Source organism: Cherax quadricarinatus, chromosome 4 (genome assembly GCF_038502225.1).
Source record: "Cherax quadricarinatus isolate ZL_2023a chromosome 4, ASM3850222v1, whole genome shotgun sequence".
NCBI classification, from domain to species: domain Eukaryota; kingdom Metazoa; phylum Arthropoda; class Malacostraca; order Decapoda; family Parastacidae; genus Cherax; species Cherax quadricarinatus.
Genome location: NC_091295.1, coordinates 8,040,380 through 8,062,901, shown reverse-complemented (window position 1 = coordinate 8,062,901; position 22,522 = coordinate 8,040,380). Strand labels below are relative to the sequence as shown.

Below are 22,522 nucleotides of genomic sequence, written 5' to 3'. Positions count from 1 at the left end.
AAGTCACCACTGAGCTAAGTACAGGTCACCACTGAGCTAAGTACAAGTCACCACTGAGCTAAGTACAAGTCACCACTGAGCTAAGTACAGGTCACCACTGAGCTAAGTACAAGTCACCACTGAGCTAAGTACAAGTCACCACTGAGCTAAGTACAAGTCACCACTGAGCTAAGTACAGGTCACCACTGAGCTAAGTACAAGTCACCACTGAGCTAAGTACAGGTCACCACTGAGCAAAGTACAAGTCACCACTGAGCTAAGTACAAGTCACCACTGACACAAACGCACTTCCCTGTCATTATATATCCTGTATATTATAACAAGTGTTAATATATATGTGGAGGTGTTCTACAGCTTTAAGTTAAATTTTACGTAGAAAATTAAAATACAAAGTCAATTATTGAATAAGCTAAAAAATTATTGATACTAATGAGAATATTTAATATTTTCTCTTTTTTGAACTTGAATTGTCGGCGTGAAAAAAATTTGTGAATATTTTACGAAAATTCTACCACAGATATTATTTAGACACATGTATATTTTCTGAGGGGGGGTATATAACCCCTCCATGTATATATACTGAGAACAGCACCGTATGTACACCGAGTGATTAATATTTCGGCATATATTCCACGAGTGATTAATCTCTCAGTACATGTATATATATATATATATATATATATATATATATATATATATATATATATATATATATATATATATATATAATATGTCGTGCCGAATAAGTAAAATTGGTCATTTAGCAAGAACTCATTTAAAATTAAGTCCTTTGTAAAAAAAATTTCATATACGTTTAAAGACATATTTTTTATCATTTATGTTAATGTAAAAAATATAATAATTTTGTACCAAAAGAACCTTAGAAAACTTACCTAATCTTATTATAACAAGTTCAGTTTAATTTAGCCTAATCCAACTAAATATATTTTAAATAAGTTTACAATAATTTATTAATAAACAAACAGTGAAATATATTTTTTCGTTAGGTTCAGAATGATTTTTGCGAAGTTATTACATACACAAATTTTCGCTTGCCTTATTCGGCAACAAAAGCGCTGCTGTTTAAGCCAGAGTTTCAAATTTTACCTGTTCGGCACGACAAATACACTGAGTGATTAATATCTTGGTGTATATACACCAAGTGATTAATATCTCGGTATATATACACTGAGAGATTATTTTAATTCCTACATAGGGATTAAGGTATTCTTGACCCCAATGGAAATAAGTCACTCCGTCTGACTTTTTTGGGTTATCCCAGGTTCTCTACACATATGCTGCTATGTATGATAATTCTATGTAACTGTATTTGTGTATACCTGAATAAACTTACTTACTTACTTACTTACTAGTGTACACGTGATATGTAGCATCATGACCTTCGTGAACTCGATTACCTAATAAAATCTCCAGATAATAGGAATTAGTAAATTACAGACAAAGTAATGGCAAAAATGCGTTAAATTAAAGGATAAGAATAGGAATTAGACAGAAAATTAGTTGAATGCGCTGAAAACCTGTCTGTGAAATTATTTGTTAGGGAACAAGATATATTTACTGTGAGATATGCATCCCAGGGTATATGCAATTGAGGTATGCCAGGATATATACACCGAGAGGTGCATATCTCAAGATATATATACCGAGAGGTGCATATCTCAAGGTATGTACACCGAGAGGTGCATATCTCAAGATATATACACCGAGAGGTGCATATCTCAAGATATATACACCGCGAGGTGCATATCTCAACATATGTACATCGAGAGGTGCATATCTCAAGATATATACACCGAGAGGTGCGTATCTCAAGATATATACACCGAGAGGTGCATATCTCAAGATATATACACCGAGAGGTGTATATCTCAAGATATGTACACCGAGTGGTGCATATCTCAAGATATATACACCGAGAGGTGCATATCTCAAGATATATACACCGAGAGGTGTATATCTCAAGATATGTACACCGAGTGGTGCATATCTCAAGATATGTACACCGAGAGGTGCATTGGTGCATATGTATAGGTGTTTAGCTATCATGGTATATACATTCTAGTGCAGTCGATAAACATTAAATCTGGAAAAACTAAGTATTCCACAACAATTAGGTTACTAAAAGCGAGTGTATATTCATCACGAATGGGTGCGAGAAGATAAATAACATCACGAATGGGTGCCAGGAGTGAAATATCAAGAATAGGTGTCAGAAAACTTGTCAGTGTGAATTTCGTGTCTATAAGAATGTTTACCAAAAACAAAAAAATTCTGTTAAGCATCTCTTAGGTGAAGAGAAAGCAGTTATGAGCACTATAAGTTATGTAATACGCCCTTTCCTGGGTAGTTATTAAAGTTTGGTTTTCAAGAATGGGGCTGAGTTTGAGGAGGAGCTGCGTGGAGTGTGAGGAGAAACTGGGTGGAGTGTGTGGAGAAACTGGGTGGAGTGTGAGGAGAAACTGGGTGGAGTGTGAGGGGAACTGGGTGGAGTGTGAGGGGGAACTGGGTGGAGTGTGAGGAGAAACTGGGTGGAGTGTGAGGAGAAACTGGGTGGAGTGTGAGGAGAAACTGGGTGGAGTGTGAGGAGAAACTGGGTGGAGTGTGAGGGGAACTGGGCGGAGTGTGAGGAGAAACTGGGTGGAGTGTGAGGAGGAACTGGGTGGAGTGAGGAGAAACTGGGTGGAGTGTGAGGGGGAACTGGGTGGAGTGTGAGGGGGAACTGGGTGGAGTGTGAGGGGAAACTGGGTGGAGTGTGAGAAGAAACTCGGTGGAGTGTGAGGGGGAACTGGGTGAAGTGTGAAGAGAAACTGGGTGGAGTGTGAGGAGGAACTGAGTGGAGTGTGAGGAGAAACTGGGTGGAGTGTGAGGAGAAACTGGGTGGAGTGTGAGGAGGAACTGAGTGGAGTGTGAGGAGAAACTGTGTGGAGTGTGAGGAGAAACTGGGTGGAGTGTGAGGGGGAACTGGGTGGAGCGTGAGGGGGAACTGGGTGGAGTGTGAGGAGAAACTGAGTGGAGTGTGAGGGGGAACTGGGTGGGAGTGTGAGGAGAAATTGGGTGGAGTGTGAGGAGAAACTGGGTGGAGTGTGAGGGGAACTGGGTGGAGTGTGAGGAGAAACTGGGTGGAGTGTGAGGAGGAACTGGTTGGAGTGAGGAGAAACTGGGTGGAGTGTGAGGGGAACTGGGTGGAGTGTGAGGGGGAACTGGGTGGAGTGTGAGGAGAAACTGGGTGGAGTGTGAGGGGGAACTGGGTGGAGTGTGAGGAGAAACTGTGTGGAGTGTGAGGAGAAACTGGGTGGAGTGTGAGGGGGAACTGGGTGGAGCGTGAGGGGGAACTGGGTGGAGTGTGAGGAGAAACTGGGTGGAGTGTGAGGGGGAACTGGGTGGGAGTGTGAGGAGAAATTGGGTGGAGTGTGAGGAGAAACTGGGTGGAGTGAGGGGAACTGGGTGGAGTGTGAGGAGAAACTGGGTGGAGTGTGAGGAGGAACTGGGTGGAGTGAGGAGAAACTGGGTGGAGTGTGAGGGGAACTGGGTGGAGTGTGAGGGGGAACTGGGTGGAGTGTGAGGGGAAACTGGGTGGAGTGTGAGGAGAAACTGGGTGGAGTGTGAGGGGGAACTGGGTGGAGTGTGAGGAGAAACTGGGTGGAGTGTTAGGGGGAACTGGGTGGAGTGTGAGGAGAAACTGGGTGGAGTGCGAGGGGGAACTGGGTGGAGTGTGAGGAGAAACCGGGTGGAGTGTGAGGAGAAACTGGGTGGAGTGTGAGGGGGAACTGGGTGGAGTGTGAGGAGAAACTGGGTGGAGTGTGAGGAGAAACTGGGTGGAGTGTGAGGTGGAACTGGGTGGAGTGTGAGGAGAAACTGGGTGGAGTGTGAGGAGAAACTGGGTGGAGTGTGAGGAGGAACTGGGTGGAGTGTGAGGAGGAACTGGGTGAGGTGTGAGGAGGAACTGGGTGGAGTGTGAGGAAAAACTGGGTGGATTATTATTATTATTATAATCAAGGGGGAAGCGCTAATCCCGGAGGATTATACAGCGCCTGGGGGGGGGGATGTGGAAGGCATTCAGGCTTAATTCGGGGAACTGGAGCACAGATCCAATTCCCTAAATCAAGAGCCACTCACCAACATCAAGGAACCTTCCTTGAGGGGAGAAACTGGGTGGAGTGTGAGGAGGAACTGGGTGGAGTGTGAGGAGGAACTGGGTGGGGTGTGAGGAGGAACTGGGTGGAGTGTGAGGAGGAACTGGGTGGAGTGTGAGGAGGAACTGGGTGGAGTGCGAGGAGGAGCTGCGTGGAGTGTGAGGAGAAACTGGGTGGAGTGTGAGGAGGAACTGGGTGGGGTGTGAGGAGGAACTGGGTGGAGTGTGAGGAGGAACTGGGTGGGGTGTGAGGAGGAACTGGGTGGAGTGTGAGGAGGAACTGGGTGGAGTGTGAGGAGAAACTGGGTGGAGTGTGAGGGGGAACTGGGTGGAGTGTGAGGGTTAACTGGATGGAGTGTGAGGAGAAACTGGGTGGAATGTGAGGGGGAACTGGGTGGAGTGTGAAGAGAAACTGGGTGGAGTGTGAGGGGGAACTGGGTGGAGTGTGAGGAGAAACCGGGTGGAGTGTGAGGGGAACTGGGTGGAGTGTGAGGAGAAACTGGGTGGAGTGTGAGGAGAAACTGGGTGGAGTGTGAGGAGAAACTGGGTGGAGTGTGAGGAGGAACTGGGTGGAGTGTGAGGAGAAACTGGGTGGAGTGTGAGGAGAAACTGGGTGGAGTGTGAGGAGGAGCTGCGTGGAGTGTGAGGAGGAACTGGGTGGGGTGTGAGGAGGAACTGGGTGGAGTGTGAGGAACTAGGTGGAGCGTGAGAAGAAGCTGCGTGGAGTGTAAGGAGAAACTGGGTGGAGTGTGAGGAGGAACTGGGTGGAGTGTGAGGAGGAACTGGGTGGGGTGTGAGGAGGAACTGGGTGGAGTGTGAGGAGGAACTGGGTGGAGTGTGAGGAGGAACTGGGTGGAGTGCGAGGAGCTGCGTGGAGTGTGAGGAGAAACTGGGTGGAGTGTGAGGAGGAACTGGGTGGGGTGTGAGGAGGAACTGGGTGGAGTGTGAGGAGGAACTGGGTGGGGTGTGAGGAGGAACTGGGTGGAGTGTGAGGAGGAACTGGGTGGAGTGTGAGGAGAAACTGGGTGGAGTGTGAGGGGGAACTGGGTGGAGTGTGAGGGTTAACTGGGTGGAGTGTGAGGAGAAACTGGGTGGAATGTGAGGGAGAACTGGGTGGAGTGTGAAGAGAAACTGGGTGGAGTGTGAGGGGGAACTGGGTGGAGTGTGAGGAGAAACTGGGTGGAGCGTGAGGGGAACTGGGTGGAGTGTGAGGAGAAACTGGGTGGAGTGTGAGGAGAAACTGGGTGGAGTGTGAGGAGAAACTGGGTGGAGTGTGAGGAGGAACTGGGTGGAGTGTGAGGAGAAACTGGTTGGAGTGTGAGGAGAAACTGGGTGGAGTGTGAGGAGGAACTGGGTGAGGTGTGAGGAGGAACTGGGTGGAGTGTGAGGAACTGGGTGGAGCGTGAGATGGAGCTGCGTGGAGTGTGAGGAGAAACTGGGTGGAGTGTGAGGAGGAACTGGGTGGAGTGTGAGAAGGAGCTGGGTGGGGTGTGAGGAGGAACTGGGTGGAGTGTGAGGAGGAACTGGGTGGAGTGTGAGGAGGAACTGGGTGGAGTGTGAGAAGGAACTGGGTGGAGTGTGAGGAGGAGCTGCGTGGAGTGTGAGGAGAAACTGGGTGGAGTGTGAGGAGGAACTGGGTGGGGTGTGAGGAGGAACTGGGTGGAGTATGAGGAGGAACTGGGTGTGGTGTGAGGAGGAACTGGGTGGAGTGTGAGGAGGAACTGGGTGGAGTGTGAGGAGGAGCTGCGTGGAGTGTGAGGAGAAACTGGGTGGAGTGTGAGGAGGAACTGGGTGGGGTGTTAGGAGGAACTGGGTGGAGTGTGAGGAGGAACTGGGTGGAGTGTGAGGAGGAACTGGGTGGAGTGTGAGGAGGAACTGGGTGGAGTATGAGGAACTGGGAGGAGTGTGAGGAGGAACTGGGTGGACTATGAGGAGCTGGGAGGAGTATGAGGAGGAACTGGGTGGAGTGTTAGGAGGAACTGGGTGGAATGTAAGGAGGAACTGGGTGGAGATTGAGGAGGAACTGGGTGGAGGTTGAGGAGGAACTGGGTGGAGTATGATGAAGAACTGGGTGGAATGGGACGAGGAACTGGGTGGAGTATGAGGAACTGGGAGGAGTATGAGGAACTGGGAGGAGTATGAGGAGGAACTGGATGGAGTGTGAGGAGGAACTTGGTGGAGTGTGAGGGGGAACTGGGTGGAGTGTGAGGAGGAAATTGATGTAGTGTGAGGGAGAACTAGATGGAGTGTGAGGAGGAACTGGGTGGAGTGTGAGGAGGAACTGGGTGGAGTGTGAGGAGCAACTGGTTGGAGTGTGAGGGGGAACTGGGTGGAGTATGAGGAACTGGGAGGAGTATGAGGAGGAACTGGGTGGAGTGTGAGGAGGAACTGGGTGGAGTGTGTGGAGGAACTGGGTGGAGTGTGATGAGGAAATGGGTGGAGTGTAAGGAGGAACTGGGTGGAGTGTGTGGAGGAACTGGGTGGAGTGTGAGGAGGAACTGGGTGGAGTATGAGGAACTTGGAGGAGTGTGAGGAGGAACTAGGAGGAGTATGAGGAGGAACTGGGTGGAGTATGAGGAACTTGGAGGGTTATGAGAAGGAACTGGGTGGGGTATGAGAAGGAACTGGGTGGAGTATGAGAAGGAACTGGGTGGGGTATGAGAAGGAACTGGGTGGAGTATGAGAAGGAACTGGGTGGGGTATGAGAAGGAACTGGATGGAGTGTGAGGAGGAACTGGATGGAATGTGAAGAGGAACTGGATGTATTTCCAGGGGGAACTGAATGTAGTTCCAGGGGAAACTGGATGTATTTCCAGGAGGAACTGAATGTAGTTCCAATGGGAACTGTATGTAGTTCCAGGGCGAACTGGATGTAGCTCCAGGGGGAAATGGGCGTAGTTCCACGGGGAACTGGATGTAGTTCCACTGGGAACTGGCTGTAGTTCCAGGGCGAGTTGGATGTAGTTCTAGGGGAAACTGGGCGTAGTTCCAGGGGGAACTGGGCGTAGTTCCAGGGCGAACTGGGCGTAGTTCCAGAGGGAGCTTGGCGCAGTTCCATGGGGAACTGGGCGTAGTTCCAGGGGGAACTTGGCGCAGTTCCAGGGCGAACTGGGCGTAGTTCCAAGGGGAACTGGATGTAGTTCCAGAGGGAACTGGGCGTAGTTCCAGGGGAAAGTGGATGTAGTTCCAGGGGGATCCGGATGTAGTTCCATAGAGAGGGTGGTACCAGACAATTGATAAAACATATAGCATACATTTTATGGAATGCCAGGATTGGGATCAATTTCTGTGAGACACAGAAACGGGAGATATTTCTAGGTCATATGGAGTGCAACAATAGCACCATCATCTAAGAGAACTGAGATATACAAATAGGATCACGTTCCAGGACACGTGGGTGCGTAAATGGGAGTCTGTGCCAAGAGATGTGAGGTTGCCATTAATGGGAGGGGATGCCACGGGCGAGGGCCAGTTACTGGGTCAGAAGGTATTGACTGGAGGATGAGCAGTGAGCAGTAGCGTTGCAGCTGCCACGCTTAGCAACAGCTGTAGCTGTTGTTGCCTCGGTACAGGTGCCCCGCCCCGCCCCGCTCCGCCCCGCCCAGCCTCGTCCCACGAACATTGCTCTGTTCCACGAACCCGCCCCGTCCCACGAACCCCGCCCCTTCATACGAATCTCGCCCGGTCATACGAATCCCACTGCCCCGTTCCAGGAGCCCCGCCCCATGAACCCTGCCCAACTAACCTCGCTTCTTTTCATTAAAATCTAAACATCAATCAGTGTATCACATAATCTCAGGTGTATCAAGAACTATAATTTTAAGAATAGAATGTCAATAATAATTGGATTCTTTGAACTTGGTAAAGGTATGGAGGTGCACAAGATCCTATAGAAAACCATCCAGGTACCAAACACAGGTACCTGCTCTAGATACCAAGCACACTGAAGCAAACATACTTGGCTTTACTCTTTCGCTACCTCCGCTGGGAAGAAGGGAGCATCCAGGTGCCTCAAGAAGAAGATTTATCAACACTTCCAAAATATGCATGTGTCCTGCCTCCAGTTGATCTGCCTGGCAACAGCAAGACTCTTCTTTCTTCTCAGCTTTAAAAGAATGTATTCTGAGCTATTACAGTGAAAGAGATAGAAGGGGTGTCAGTGTAAACCAGTGCCAGGATAAGGAAAAGATAAATACTGAAATTGCTAACTGGGTTTCAGATTTAGAAACGTAATTATTCGCAATGCTCATAACTGCTCTGTGGTATTCATTAAGTCCAGACTTCAGCAAGAAGCTACAACTAAATGTATTTTAATTTTCTGTGATTTTGTCTTATTACTTCCTTAGATAATAAAGCAACATACTTGTGCTTGACGTTAAATACAGATAAGCATGAATAATAAGGTATTCCCGAGAGAGAACCTTAAGATCTTACCTGGATTTTTCCCTTCCTCCAGGGTTTTCCCTTATTGAGAATGTCTCATCTGATCAGCTTCAAATTTACGAAGCTGGTGCACTGTAACTAAGGAAAGTTTCGGGCAGTTACTGGCATATGCAGATGCCCTCGAATCAGTTTTATATACAACAATCCCAGATTCGGTTTCTGAACGATAATTTAAGAAAGGTTCTTCTAACCCGATTCAAGATTTTGACACTTGTGTATCCTATTTGAAGGCTGAGATAGTTATTAGAACATGTAGGTTAGAGTACACCAGTTTTATGTTAAAAATGGGTATCTTTTTTCCGTGAAATAACTTTAGTATGCTTCTGAACGGCTTCAGCCTTCAAACTTAATGATACCAATTAAGTTTAGGCTTTTTAAATACAAATTCGGCAATATCCTAAGAATAAATCAACTTGTAATCGTTGTTTCCGAGCGATAAATGGAGAAAGGATCTTCTACTCAGATCCAGACACTCAGAGATGGTGGCCTTTGTTCACAACAAAGTTCATATAGAATCTGGGCTGTGTTAATTTGAATTTGCCAGTTTTATTAAACAAATTGATTTTCACGAAGTAACTGGTGTATCCTGAGATAAATTTTAAGACTTAAGCTATGAAGGAACCAGTTTGCGCTGTTTTGTTAAAGACTATTCAACATTTTACCAGAATATATCTGAAACAATGCTGGAACAAGTGTAGAAGCCTTAAAAAGAAAACTGGGTAAGATCAACCTGGTTGTGATGGATATGTAGGGCAGTGGGTCTCTAACAGCAACAGCCTGGTTGACCAGGCTAGCACCAGACGAGCCTGGCCCATGGCCTGGCTTTGAAGGTAGTAAGACTCTCGAAACTCATCAAGGGTATGAAGGTAAAGGTAGGTTTTCATGCCATAATTTATGCCTCATCCTGTGAACGAGATTATTTGGTGTTTCTGGTAGCAGGGAGTAAATGATACGTCTTCGGAGGCTTCTTACTTTATTTGCAAAGTCGTGGTGGGTACACAGGCTTGTGTGTTTGTGCCCATGGCCCGGGAGGGCCATGCCCGCGAGGGAGAGAGGAGTAGGACTGTTGACTGAGTCTAGGCCGCTGAGTGAGTGAGAGCGAGTGGGACCAGCATCCCACTGACCTGGGCAGGCCTAGAGAGGGCAGCACCTGAGTGCCGCAAAATATGAACTAAGCTGGCAGACCGCATAGGCTGTCTGTGCAGACAGTACAGGTTGTCTACAATCCGATCGGTGTCAAACCTTCAATACCAATGAATCTTTTTGTAGTTTTAGATTGTTAGTGGCGTGTGTTAAGCGCCAATATACAAAACTGTACTTAACCCATTAGCTGTCTTTATTTGGTACCTTACAGAAGCTGTGCAAATACCAATTTCTTTAAAATATTTTTATAGGAATGTAGAGAATTTGAAATACAATATATCTGAGGAAAAAAAACTGAGAAATGTAGAAAACGCTCGTACTTACGACGTTTATATTCTTCATAACATGGAATATCTCTTAAAAAATTATGGTTTTGTAAAGCTTCGTATTGTAGATGCTATCATATATACTCGGGTACAGTGTTTGTTCTTCCTCCTCCAAGGTCGTTCTTCCTCCTCCAAGGTCGTTCCTCCTCCTCCAAGGTCGTTCCTCCTCCTCCAAGGTCGTTCTTCCTCCTCCAAGGTCGTTCCTCCTCCTCCAAGGTCGTTCCTCCTCCTCCAAGGTCGTTCCTCCTCCTCCAATGTCGTTCCTCCTCCTCCACGGTCGTTCTTCCTCCTCCAAGGTCGTTCTTCCTCCTCCAAGGTCGTTCTTCCTCCTCCAAGGTCGTTCTTCCTCCTCCAAGGTCGTTCCTCCTCCAAGGTCGTTCTTCCTCCAAGGTCGTTCCTCCTCCTCCAAGGTCGTTCTTCCTCCAAGGTCGTTCCTCCTCCAAGGTCGTTCCTCCTCCTCCAAGGTCGTTCCTTCTCCTCCAAGGTCGTTCCTCCTCCTCCAAGGTCGTTCCTCCTCCTCCAAGGTCGTTCTTTCTCCAAGGTCATTCTCCTCCAAGGTCGTTCTTCCTCCAAGATCGTTCTTCCTCCTCCAAGGTCGTTCTTCCTCCAAGGTCGTTCCTCCTCCAAGGTCGTTCTTCCTCCTCCAAGGTCGTTCTTCCTCCTCCCTAATGTCGTTCCTCCTCCTAGGTCGTTCTTCCTCCAAGGTCGTTCTTCCTCCAAGGTCGTTCTTCCTTCTCCAAGGTCGTTCTTCCTCCTCTTCCAAGGTCGTTCCTCCTCCTCCAAGGTCGTTCCTCCTCCTCCAAGGTCGTTTCTCCTCCTCCTCCAAGGTCGTTCTTCCTCCAAGATCGTTCCTCCTCCAAGGTCGTTCCTCCTCCTCCAAGGTCGTTCCTTCTCCAAGGTCGTTCTTCCTCCTCCAAGGTCGTTCCTCCTCCCCCAATGTCGTTCCTCCTCCAAGGTCGTTCTTCCTCCTCTTCCAAGGTCGTTCTTCCTTCTCCAAGGTCGTTCTTCCTCTTCCAAGGTCGTTCCTCCTCCAAGGTCGTTCCTCCTCCTCCAAGGTCGTTTCTCCTCCTCCAAGGTCGTTCTTCCTCCAAGATCGTTCCTCCTCCAAGGTCGTTCTTCCTCCAAGATCGTTCCTCCTCCAAGGTCGTTCCTTCTCCAAGGTCGTTCCTTCTCCAAGGTCGTTCCTTCTCCAAGGTCGTTCCTCCTCCTCCAAAGTTTTTCATTTATAACTTAAGAATGCGTCCTCTGATTGGTTTAAAATTTTCCGTGCCGATGAAGTTTAATTACGTAAAAGGGTCATGGAATTACTGAGGTGGACAAGGGACCTTTTCTCTTTGTTTTAGACCATTCCCTGTTTCTGTTTTTATGCAACAGCTTGAAAAAGCACCTTCAGATCGGCTTCAAACTTTCAACAGTGATGTATGCTGAAGAGAGGTGGGATTGTTGTTAGAGTATATAGGTGCCATTTTTGAACATTTTATTATTAAAATGGTATGTCTTATCAGAACAACTTCGATCTTAATGGCTGACGCATCTTTTGTAAAGGATGGCATTTTCGGGGGTTCATGCTCTGTAGGAATAAATTTGTCAAATTAAAAACTTGGTTAATAAACTCGGAATTGTTGGATTCTACACAATAACTGAAGAATACATCTTTTGGTCGACTTTCAAACTTTTAGTGCTGGTGTTGTCTTGAAGGAAGCTTCGCAATGATTTTGTATTGTATAGAAATTAATTTCCCAATATTAAGCAAACTGGTATAATCGGATAATGCCTTTTCTGACCGGCTTCAAACCTTAAAACGAGGATTTATATTAGAGAAAGGGTTGAATTAATATTGGGTTGCCTATGTGCCAATTTTCCAGTTTTATTGAAATTGGGAATGCTGAAATAATATTTTTAATATAATTGATGAATGTCTCATCAGCTTCCAATCTTCAACGTTGATAACTTAGGAGTTTAACTTGTGAGCGGCTTCAGTCTTACAGTGCTGGTGTATTTTGTGATGTTAGTCTGTGTTATAAGAGTGCCTTATAGGTTTTGATGTCAAGCTTTCAAAGCTAGTACATCTTAGTATAAGGTTAGAATTGATTTTTGGTTGTGTAGGGACTAAGGTGCTAATTTTATTGACAATAAGAATATTAGCTTCCATGTGATAACTTGTGAATGCCTTTCCTGATTGGCTTCAACTGTTCAACGTTGATATGTAACTGCATTATAAACTTATGCTACATTTTCTCCTGTTCCTTTTGCATGCATTGAGGTAGAGGGGATTGGGCTTATGACCTACAGGGGTACCTTTCATATTGCGCAGCGTCGAAACACATTTAGTTAGGAAAGCTTTTGTTAAGCTTTTGTGAAAGTAAATGGTTGGTTAATGGGGTTTAAAGCCTATCGACTACACTAAAGCTACACCTAACCGCTCCACCACCAGACAAAAATACTGTAATCCCTAAAATCCTCTCCACCACCCGACAAAAATACTATAATCCCTAAAATATGGATTCAAATAGCCTCACGGCATACAGAAGGTGAGAAAAATACACCTCTAGATGTATATATCCTGTTGTTTATGAAGATCAGTATAATGCAAGATATCATTGATGTGACTGAGAGAAAAAATACATAACTGCATATGACCCCATAAAAGGATATTTTGTAGCCAATAAATCTGAAGAGCTTCTCTGTGAAACTCTCTCCCGAAGATCGGCTCGTGGTGGCAGTCTTTGTCGACTTAGTTTATACTACAATATCGCGTTATATTTTATCTCAGATCTATTCTTGTGGGCTAAAAAACCATCTTCCATTTTTTCTTAGTCTTCTGGACAGATCTGCACTCCAGTGTCGAGATCAATAACAGTTTCTCTTCACACTTGTTCCAGCAGAAACGGAGTTGTCCTCCGTTTCCTCTGTGTACATATATTCGTTGAGGAGAACTGGAGAAAGTGCGCTGCCCTGGAGGTTACCTGGAGGTTATTCCGGGGATCAACGCCCCCGCGGTCCGGTCCATGAGCAGGCCTCCCGATGGATCAGGGCCTGATCAACTAGGCTGTTACTGCTGGCCGCACGCAGTCCAACGTACGAGCCACAGCCTGGCTGATCCGGCACTGACTTTAGGTATCTGTCCAGCTCTCTCTTGAAGGCAGCCAGGGGTTTATTGGCAATTCCCCTAATGCTTGATGGGAGGCTGTTGAACAGTTTTGGGCCCCGGACACTTATGGTGTTTTCCCTTAGTGTACCAATGGCGCCCCTACTTTTTATTGGGGGCATTTTGCATCGCCTGCCCAGTCTTTTACTTTCGTAGGGAGTGATTTCTGTGTGCAGATTTGGGACCATTCCTTCCAAGATTTTCCAAGTGTAGATTATGATATCTCTCTCCCTCCTGCGTTCCAACGAGTACAAGTCAAGTGCTTCCAAGCGTTCCCAGTATTTAAGGTGCTTCTGCGATTTCACCTGCTTTGAATAGAGATGTTAATGTACAGCAGTATTCCAGCCTAGAGAGAACAAGTGATTTGAAAAGGATCATCATGGGCTTGGCATCTCTCGTTTTGAAAGTTCTCATTATCCATCCTATCATTTTCTTTGCAAGTGCGATCGTGGCACTGTTGTGATCCTTGAAAGTGAGATCCTCAGACATTACTACTCCCAGGTCCCTTACATTATTTTTCCGCTCTATTGTATGGCCGTAGTCAATAGTATACTCTGTTCTAGTTATTATCTCCTCCAGTTTTCCGTAACGGAGTAGTTGGAATTTGTCCTCATTGAACATCATATTGTTTACCGTTGCCCACTGGAAAACCTTGTTTATATCTTCTTGGAGGTTAACCGCGTCCTCAGCAGATGACAGCCTCATGCAGATCCTAGTATCATCCGCAAAGGATGATACGGTGCTGTGGTGTATATCTCTGTCTATGTCTGATATGAGGATAAGGAATAAGATGGGGGCGAGTACTGTGCCTTGTGGAACAGAGCTCTTCACTATGGCAGCCTCCGATTTAACTCTGTTGACCACTACTCTTTGTGTTCGATTTGTTAGGAAGTTGAAGATCCATCTCCCCACTTTCCCAGTTATTCCTTTAGCACGTATTTTATGGGCTATTACGCCATGATCGCATTTGTCAAATGCTTTTGCAAAGTCTGTGTATATTACATCTGCATTCTGATTTTCTTCCAGTGCATCCAAGGCCATGTCATAGTGATCCAGTAGTTGTGAGAGGCAGGAGCGACCTGCCCTAAACCCATGTTGCCCTGGATTGTGCAGATTTTGGGAATCCAGGTGATTTGCAATCCTACTTCTTAGCACTCTTTCAAAGATTTTTATGATGTGGGACGTCAGAGCTATTGGTCTATAGTTCTTAGCTAATGCTTTGCTGCCACCTTTATGGAGTGGGGCTATATCCGTTGTTTTAAGTGACTGTGGAATTTCACCCATGTCCAAGCTCCTCCTCCATAGTGTACTTAGGGCACGCGAGAGGGGTTTCTTGCAGTTCTTAATGAAAACAGAGTTCCACGATTCTGGGCCCGGGGCTGAGTGCATAGGCATGTTGTCAATGACTTTTTCGAAATCTATCGGAGTTAGGGTAATGTCGGAAATCTGGCGTACATTTATGGAGTTTTGAGGCTCATTCATGAAGAAATCATTTGGGTCGTCGATCCTCAGACCGATTAGTGGTTCACTAAACACAGAGTCGTACTGGGATTTCAATATTTTACTCATTTCCTTGTTGTCATCTGTGTAAGTCCCATCCTGTCTGAGTAAGGGCCCGATACTAGATGTGGTATTTGCCTTGTTTTTGGCATGTGAAAAGAAATATTTTGAATTTCTTTCAATTTCACAAATAGCTTTAAGCTCCTCCTGCCTCTCCTGGTTCCTGTAAGAGTCATTTAGCTTAAGTTCAATAGTTTCCACTTCCCTGGTCAGCGCCTCCTTTCGTGTATCAGATATTCTAGCACTCCTGAGGAGCTCAGTGACTCTTCGTCGTCTTCTGTAGAGGGAGCGTCTTTTTCTCTACAGTTTACTCCTGCTCTTCTTCTTTCTTAGGGGAATATGCCTAGAACATGCTTCGGCTACCAGGAAGTTGATCCTTTCAAGGCACTGGTTTGGATCTATGTCATTTAAGACATCTTCCCAACATGTTTCGTTTAGGACATGGTTTACCTGGTCCCAGTTGATGTTCTTGTTGTTGAAGTTGTATTTTGTGAAGACACCTTCACAGGTACATGCATTCTGCTGATGTATGTCTGGACTTCGATTAGATTGTGATCGGAATTAGTTGTTTTTGATATTCTTATGTCTCTTATCAGGTCCTCATTATTTGTGAAGATAAGGTGTGTTTTTCGCAGAGACTTAGTAGCTCATGTGTGTGTGACCTTTCATCTGCGCTACCTCCGGGGATTGTTTCAGCTATAACATTATTTGCTACATTCTTCCATTTTGTATGCCTTAGGTTGAAATCACCAAGCAGTAAGATGTTTGGGGATGGAGCTGGAAGGTTTTCCAAACAGTAATCAATTTTCAGTAGCTGTTCCTTGAACTGTTGTGAGGTTGCATCTGGTGGCTTGTATACAACCACAATGACTAGGTTTTGGTTCTCGATCTTTATTGATAGAACTTCAACTACCTCATTTGTGGTGTTCAGCAACTCCGTGCAGATAAGGGACTCTTTGACATACAGGCCAACATCCCCTTGTTGCCTGTTTTTTCTGTCGCATCTAAAAAGGTTGTAACCACTTATCCATATTTCACTGTCAAAGTGATCTTTTGTGTGAGTCTCTGTGAAGGCTGCAAACATTGCATTAGACTCCTCTAGAAGTCCACTGATAAAAGGTATTTTGTTGTTGGTGGATGGCTTAAGGCCCTGTATATTAGCAAATATGAACAAGGTTGTATTCTGTGTTTGTTGGGGGGATTTTGTTATTGGCATCAGTAGTTGTAATTCTGGAGAGCCATGGGTGGCCACTGGCTGCGCCTCCAGTCCAACAAGGCTCCAAGGTGGTGAACTATTTTTGTTATTTCCTTCCATTTTCTTTTTTCGTTTCCTGCCACTAAAAAATCACCTGGAGTTGGGTTGTCGTAGCTACTATTGTTTGTCTTGTGGGGTCTGTGCCTCCTGGTCCCTTTTAGATGGTATGCAGGGCACTCGATGTTGTATTATTATTATTATAATCAAAAAGAAGCGCTAAGCCACAAGGACTATACAGCACTCGATGTTGTAACACTGCTTCTGGAGGACCGAGGAGTGGCACATTTTTGGGTGAAAGAAAGTACAGAAAGAAGAACGACACACTCCTTTAGACAGGAGGTCGCTACATTTTTTGGGATGGTCAAAGTTGCATGTCCCATTTTTTTCCCCTGTTATTCCATGCTTACAGATGCCCCAAGCATAATATTTGCACAAATTCACCTTTGGTTGAGAATTTTTGGGAGGTGTGTTGTCAATTTCTGCAGGTTCTGGGACTGCACTGTAATCCTCAGTATCCAAGCCAGGGCCACCCCGTCCTGGATTCCATCTACTTTCCCCAGTAGAGGAAGAAGGAGGAGACTCCTCTCCAACATCTGTACTGTGGGCCACGGTCTTGTGCAATGATGGTTGTATATTTACGGTTTTAGATGGTTGTATATTTACTGTTTTTGTGGTGGTTTTGGTAGTGTCCCTAGGAGAGTCTGGGCTGGCAGTAAGGCTGGGGGCTGGGTCTGGGTCGGCACTGGGGCTGGGGGCTGGGGCTGGGTCTGGGTCAGCGGCTGGGCCTGGGCCAGCACCAGCACTGTGGGTATTAGTGCTGTGACTGGGGGAGCCTGGGCCAGCACCAGCACTGACTGTGGGTATTAGTGCTATGACTGGGGGAGCCTGGACCAGCACCAGCACTGTGGGTATTAGTGCTATGACTGGGGGATGGGTCTGGCTTAGCACCATGTGGGTGACTAGATAGTTTCGAGTCATCTGTTGTGGTATGGACATTCTGCATTTTTTGATACACTATCTCTTGCTCCCATGTTGCAACTGGAGTTTTTTCCTCGTAGCATTCAGTGTTCAATGACACGATATTCGTTGTTACACAGTCAGTGAGTGCGAATATCCTGATGGACATAGCCAGTTGGCTCTGTTTAAAGATACGTTGACAGGAAATTTATGACATCTTCCACAGATACTGTTGTAAAAATAGTCCACATCTAGACTTATAAGTGACTTTTTTGAAGAGACTAGGTTTTTATTTTTCAATTAAGTATTATATGTGTATGAATTTTGCGTAAATCGTAAAAAAAAAACAAGAAAGACTTGACCTCATGATATTAAGTCTGAAAAGAATTTTAGTCTTTTTTTATTTTGCTAGATTCTTAATCTCTGAAATTGGAACTGATGTTGAAGAATAAATTCTTATTCAGCTTTTCCTGTTTCCTGTCGTTCAGTAATACAAGGATAGTAGGAGTAGTGTAAGTGGCACAAGAGACGGAAAGGGGAGTGAAGGGAGGGAATATTTGTGATGTGCTGACATTTCTTAATTATAAATATTTTTTCCCCTTAGTTCAGTTTGACTATGATAAGTGTGTATAGGATCGGGCTGTCTTGTTTGAAAAGGACACAAAAGCAAACACTAGGATATTTTATTGGAAATCTTTCAATCGTTGTAACTTGGATGCTCCGAATGTCACTCCAGCAACCTGTGGGTAACACACTTTTTTTACTACTGTTTTGTTGGTATGCATAAATAACTTATTACGACTGTAACTAGATATAAGCATGTAGATAGTTCATTACCACTGTAACATGTTTAGCTGTCAAAACTCTGCAGCCAGTCCCTGAACCTATTAAATGCCTCTGTTATCTTTTGACCACCACCCATTAGATAGGTATGGAGTTCATCAGATATTAACCTAACAAACTTTTTAGTATACCTCATGGCTACGGACAGAAATCTGTATCCCTTCTAGTGGTAGGTAGTCCTTTGTAGCACAGATATTGTTCTTAGTGATTTCACAGGCTGTGAATTTATCAAAACTTGTGATGTTGTCTAATAGACGATTAGCTGTAGATTTTAAAGCTGAATTCAACCCTGTGCATATACGCATCGTGTTTCCCTACAGTGTTTACAAATTAAATGTTTCCTGCAGATGACTAAAAGATGTTTACAGAAATACACACGACTGGCATAGAGCTACATACAACATATAGAGAAGTACTTACATATGACTTAATTAGCTCTTCAACATGAATAATAATAATAATAATAATAATAATAATAATAATAATAATAATAATAATAATAATAATAATAATAATAATATATAACTTACATAGACATGGTTTATGAAATATACATATAACTTATACACATGAATTAGTAATACATATAACTTACGACATACATATGCCTCAAATAAACAGATAATGTGATATATATAAACATATAAATTACATAGATACGTATTACTTACAACAATAGAGATATGTATGGCATGGATGCTTGTGGCTTGCAATCTCACTTAACTCTCACGTAAGTTCCACGCTCCTACACCTTCCTCCCACGCCATCACAAACATCCCAAGCCCCATGGCACCACAACCCCTCCCACGCCCTCATACCCTCCTCCCACACTCCCTCATACCCTCTTTCACACGCCCTCACACATTCCCACACCCTCATACCCTCCTCCCACGCCCTTACATTCCTTTACACGCCCTCACAGTCTCTCCCACGCCGTCAAGGCCGCGTGCGAGATACACGAGGTAGGTGTTGACATCTGAGGCAGGAGCCTCCTACACTCCACAAGCTCGCTTTGTTTTCTTCTAAAACTGGATATACCAGCAGTGTGCTGTTCTGTTCTCTCTGACACCTCTACAGGGGATGGTTTCAGTTTATACTCTCACAGATGGGAGAGTGTGGGAGGGTGTGGGATTATGACAGTGTGGGGAAGGGTATTGGGAGGGTGTGGGTGTGGAAGAGTGTGGGAAGGCGTGGGAATGTGGGGATGTGGGAGGGTGTGGATATTGGAGTGTTGGAAGGTACGGGATTGTGGGGGATGTGGGAGGGGGATACCTCTCTCAAAATCAAAATTAGTAATCCTCGTCTAGTGGAAGTGACTCTTGATCCAAGGAATTTGAACTACTCTCCTCTTTGATCCAAGTTGACAGCACTGATAAAGCCACTAGATGGCGGAACGTCTACACTCAAAATACCCAGATACTGATAATAATAATAATTATTATTATTATTATTATAATCAAGGGGGAAGCACTAAACCCGTAGGAGTATACAGCGCCTATGGGGGGATGGAAGGCATTCAGGCTTAATTCAGGGAACTGGAGCACAGATCCAATTCCCTAGATCAAGAGCCCCTCACCAGCGTCAAGGAGCCTTCCTTGAGGGGAATAATAATAATAATAATAATAATAATAATAATAATGGGTTATACCTGTAAGTCTTGTAGAGGGAGGACCAAGCTTCCACACGGGTTTAGTGCTCCGCGTAAATCGTAAATATAATATTTGTTATGAAGAGTTATTTAACTTGACAAGCTGCATGACTCTTATCAGTCACTGACTGGTCAGTCACTCTGACTTGTCGATCAAGTCAGTGACATTGTTATTGATTTCTTTGTTTATAAAGTATTGCTTTATAAACAAAGTATTAACTTACATGATGCCAAAATAAGTATTATCGTTTCTTTCAAAGTAATTCCAGGGAGGAGTGTGAGGGAGGTAGAGAGGGAAGCTGTGAGAGGGAGGAAGAGTGGGAATGATGAAGGTGGTTTAAAGCCCTTTACCCGGCGGGTTACAGGGAGGGTGTGAGGGTCGGGGAGAGGAACGTGGCAGTTGTCTAATAAATTCATCTCTGCTTCCACAATTTATCTCTCATTTTTATCACTCGCTTTACTCTTGAGTTTTTCTCCTCCCTCTCTTCTCATTTTTGCTATTTTGTGCATGTTTACCTGTCAGTTTATGGATATCGATGTGTGTGTGTGTGTGTGTGTGTGTGTGTGTTTGTGTATTTACCAGTCAGTTTATGGATGTCGGTGTGTGTGTGTATGTGTGTGTTGTTTATGGATGTTGACGTGTGTGTGTGTGTGTTTGTTATTACATTCATGGGGGCCATATAGTGCCTGAGGAATAGGCAGAAATAACGTTTGATCTAAGGAACTGAAGAATACCCCATTTCCTAGGATCAAGTGCCCTTCACTGGCATCAACGCTCCCCTGCGAAGGTTACGCATTCATAGATAAAGAGACAAAATATTGGTCATATTCTCTGGTTCCTTGATTTTTTCATACTCCAATGTTCTATAACTTAGGAACGCCTCATCCGATCAGATTCAAATTTTAACTACCAATGGTTGGTAGGAATAATACCTTTCAGGTTTAGGCGGTGTAGGGGCGAATTTAACAATATACTCACATAATAAACTTCGAGTTATTATTTATTGCATTATGTATACCGCCCTTTTTATAATCTTTATTTCTAAAAGGGTGTATGGGGGCGCCAGTAGGCCTCGGTCACCTGACCAAGACCTGACGCAGGGTATCATATGACTAGGACCTGCTTCAGGAAACATTTGTCCTGTTTCCTGGCGAATCTTACTGAATCTAACCTGTGTACTGAAAGGCTGTGAGTCTGAACGTTTTGAGTTATTGTCTGTCTACAGAGTGGTAAAATGACAAGGTTAACTGGTTCAGTGGTTAACAGCCTATCGACTATGAGACGATCATTAAGGCTCCGTGTCACCTGTAAATCACCAGTCTAGGATTCTTTAGTCCTAAAAGTAGGGATGTATACTCCCAGCATATAGATAATAAAGTAAACTCTTAGTGAAAGTACTCTAGGAAAGATATGTATCTCTTATATGCACTGAGAGACACTTAAGCAAACCATGATTACAAGTGATCAGTGTCCTTGGGATCGAAACATTCTGTAATGTCCTAATGTTTGCTCACGTGTTGTTGTTTATTTAAACCCCTTGTGGGAATCAGTTACCAAGGTTTATAACTCGGTGTATATAATTTGAATGAGGCTGTAATATGCTGAATGCTTTACTGCGAAGAATTAAATAAACTCCCAGGAACATTCGGTAAGCACATAAAGAAGATTGTAAGCAACTGTTTTAAAGTCGACAAACATAGTTTAGTTATGTTACTGTAGGTCCACAAGGAAATATAAACAAAGTAGGAACATAAGGAGGATCGTGGGTGACCGTAACGACAGACATAGGCTGTTAAATCTGTACATAAACAAAACTGTAGATGATTACAATTGATGAATACTCAAGTGTGCCTGCAGGAATGCTAAAGAATTTAGCACCAGTAACGTGAAAGCTGGTGCCGCCGTGACCTCCCATGGGTCACCAGCTGTCCCCAGTATCCATCTGTCCACACGGGAAGGCTTAACTTCTTAAGGAGTGAGCAGCACCAGCACTGGACGGACCATCACTAACAACCGCGTCAAAACACATTTTTTTCTGACGAAAATGTAGCTGTGTGTCCCTCCGGAATCACCAGCGCGAGGCCGCTGCCTCGTGTGTACTGGCAAGAGCAGATGTGGGGAAGGCCAAGACAATGGGGGACACACGTGTCTTGCCCCCACCTCCCCCGCCTGAGTGATGGCGGGCTTCCCTGCAGACGGAGCGGGGCAGAGTATCACACGTGCAAGTAATTTCGTGCGTTGGGGTGGGTGAGAGGGAGCAGCCAGGGCGGAGTGGGAGTGGGGGGCGACGACACGTGTAGACCCCCACACCCCACCCAGCCTCTCTCTCCCCCACTACCACACTTTCTCGCCCCCGCTCATGCGCCCTCTGAAAATCGGTAACCTTTGTGTGATCCAATTTAGTCTGGCACTTGGCAACAGTGATACAACCTGAAACTCGCTCTCCATTTCGTCTACTACCTTCTAGCTGCCAGTAGCGGGTATAGAGACAGTGTTGGAGTCATCGAGGTATAGCGGGACCAAGACATCTTGAGGGAGGGGAATCAGCTCGGAGAGCGAGTACAATGAATGACGAACCTCAAGTATGCAGGCAGTGCATGCCGGAGCCAGTACGCTCAGTGCAGGGCCTAGCATCCACACAACAACAGCCAACACGCTCGCTCTGGGGCACTTCATAAACAAGCGCACGCGCACGCACGTACACACACACACACACACACACACACACACACACACACACACACACACACACACACACACACACACACGCACACGCACGCACACACACACACACACAAACACACACACCACACACACACACACACACACACCACACACACCACACACACACACCACACACTCACACACACCACACACACCACACACCACACACACTCACACACACTCACACACACACACACTCATACACACACCACACACACACCACACACACACCACACAGAAACCACACACACACACCACACACACACCACACACACACCACACACACCACACACACCCACACCACACACACACACACACCAC

General features: G+C 45.4%; 1 non-coding gene across 1 annotated transcript in view; it reads right to left on the bottom strand.

The window, feature by feature from the left end:
* The window catches only part of LOC128684217 (uncharacterized), a 182,254-nt gene extending 160,256 nt beyond the window's left edge, over positions 1-21,998 (bottom strand). Inside the window, exon 1 of the transcript XR_011393174.1 lies at positions 21,306-21,998. This is a non-coding gene — a transcript (uncharacterized protein). The remainder of the gene's footprint in view (positions 1-21,305) is intronic.
* Between the last annotated feature and the right edge of the window lie 524 nt (positions 21,999-22,522).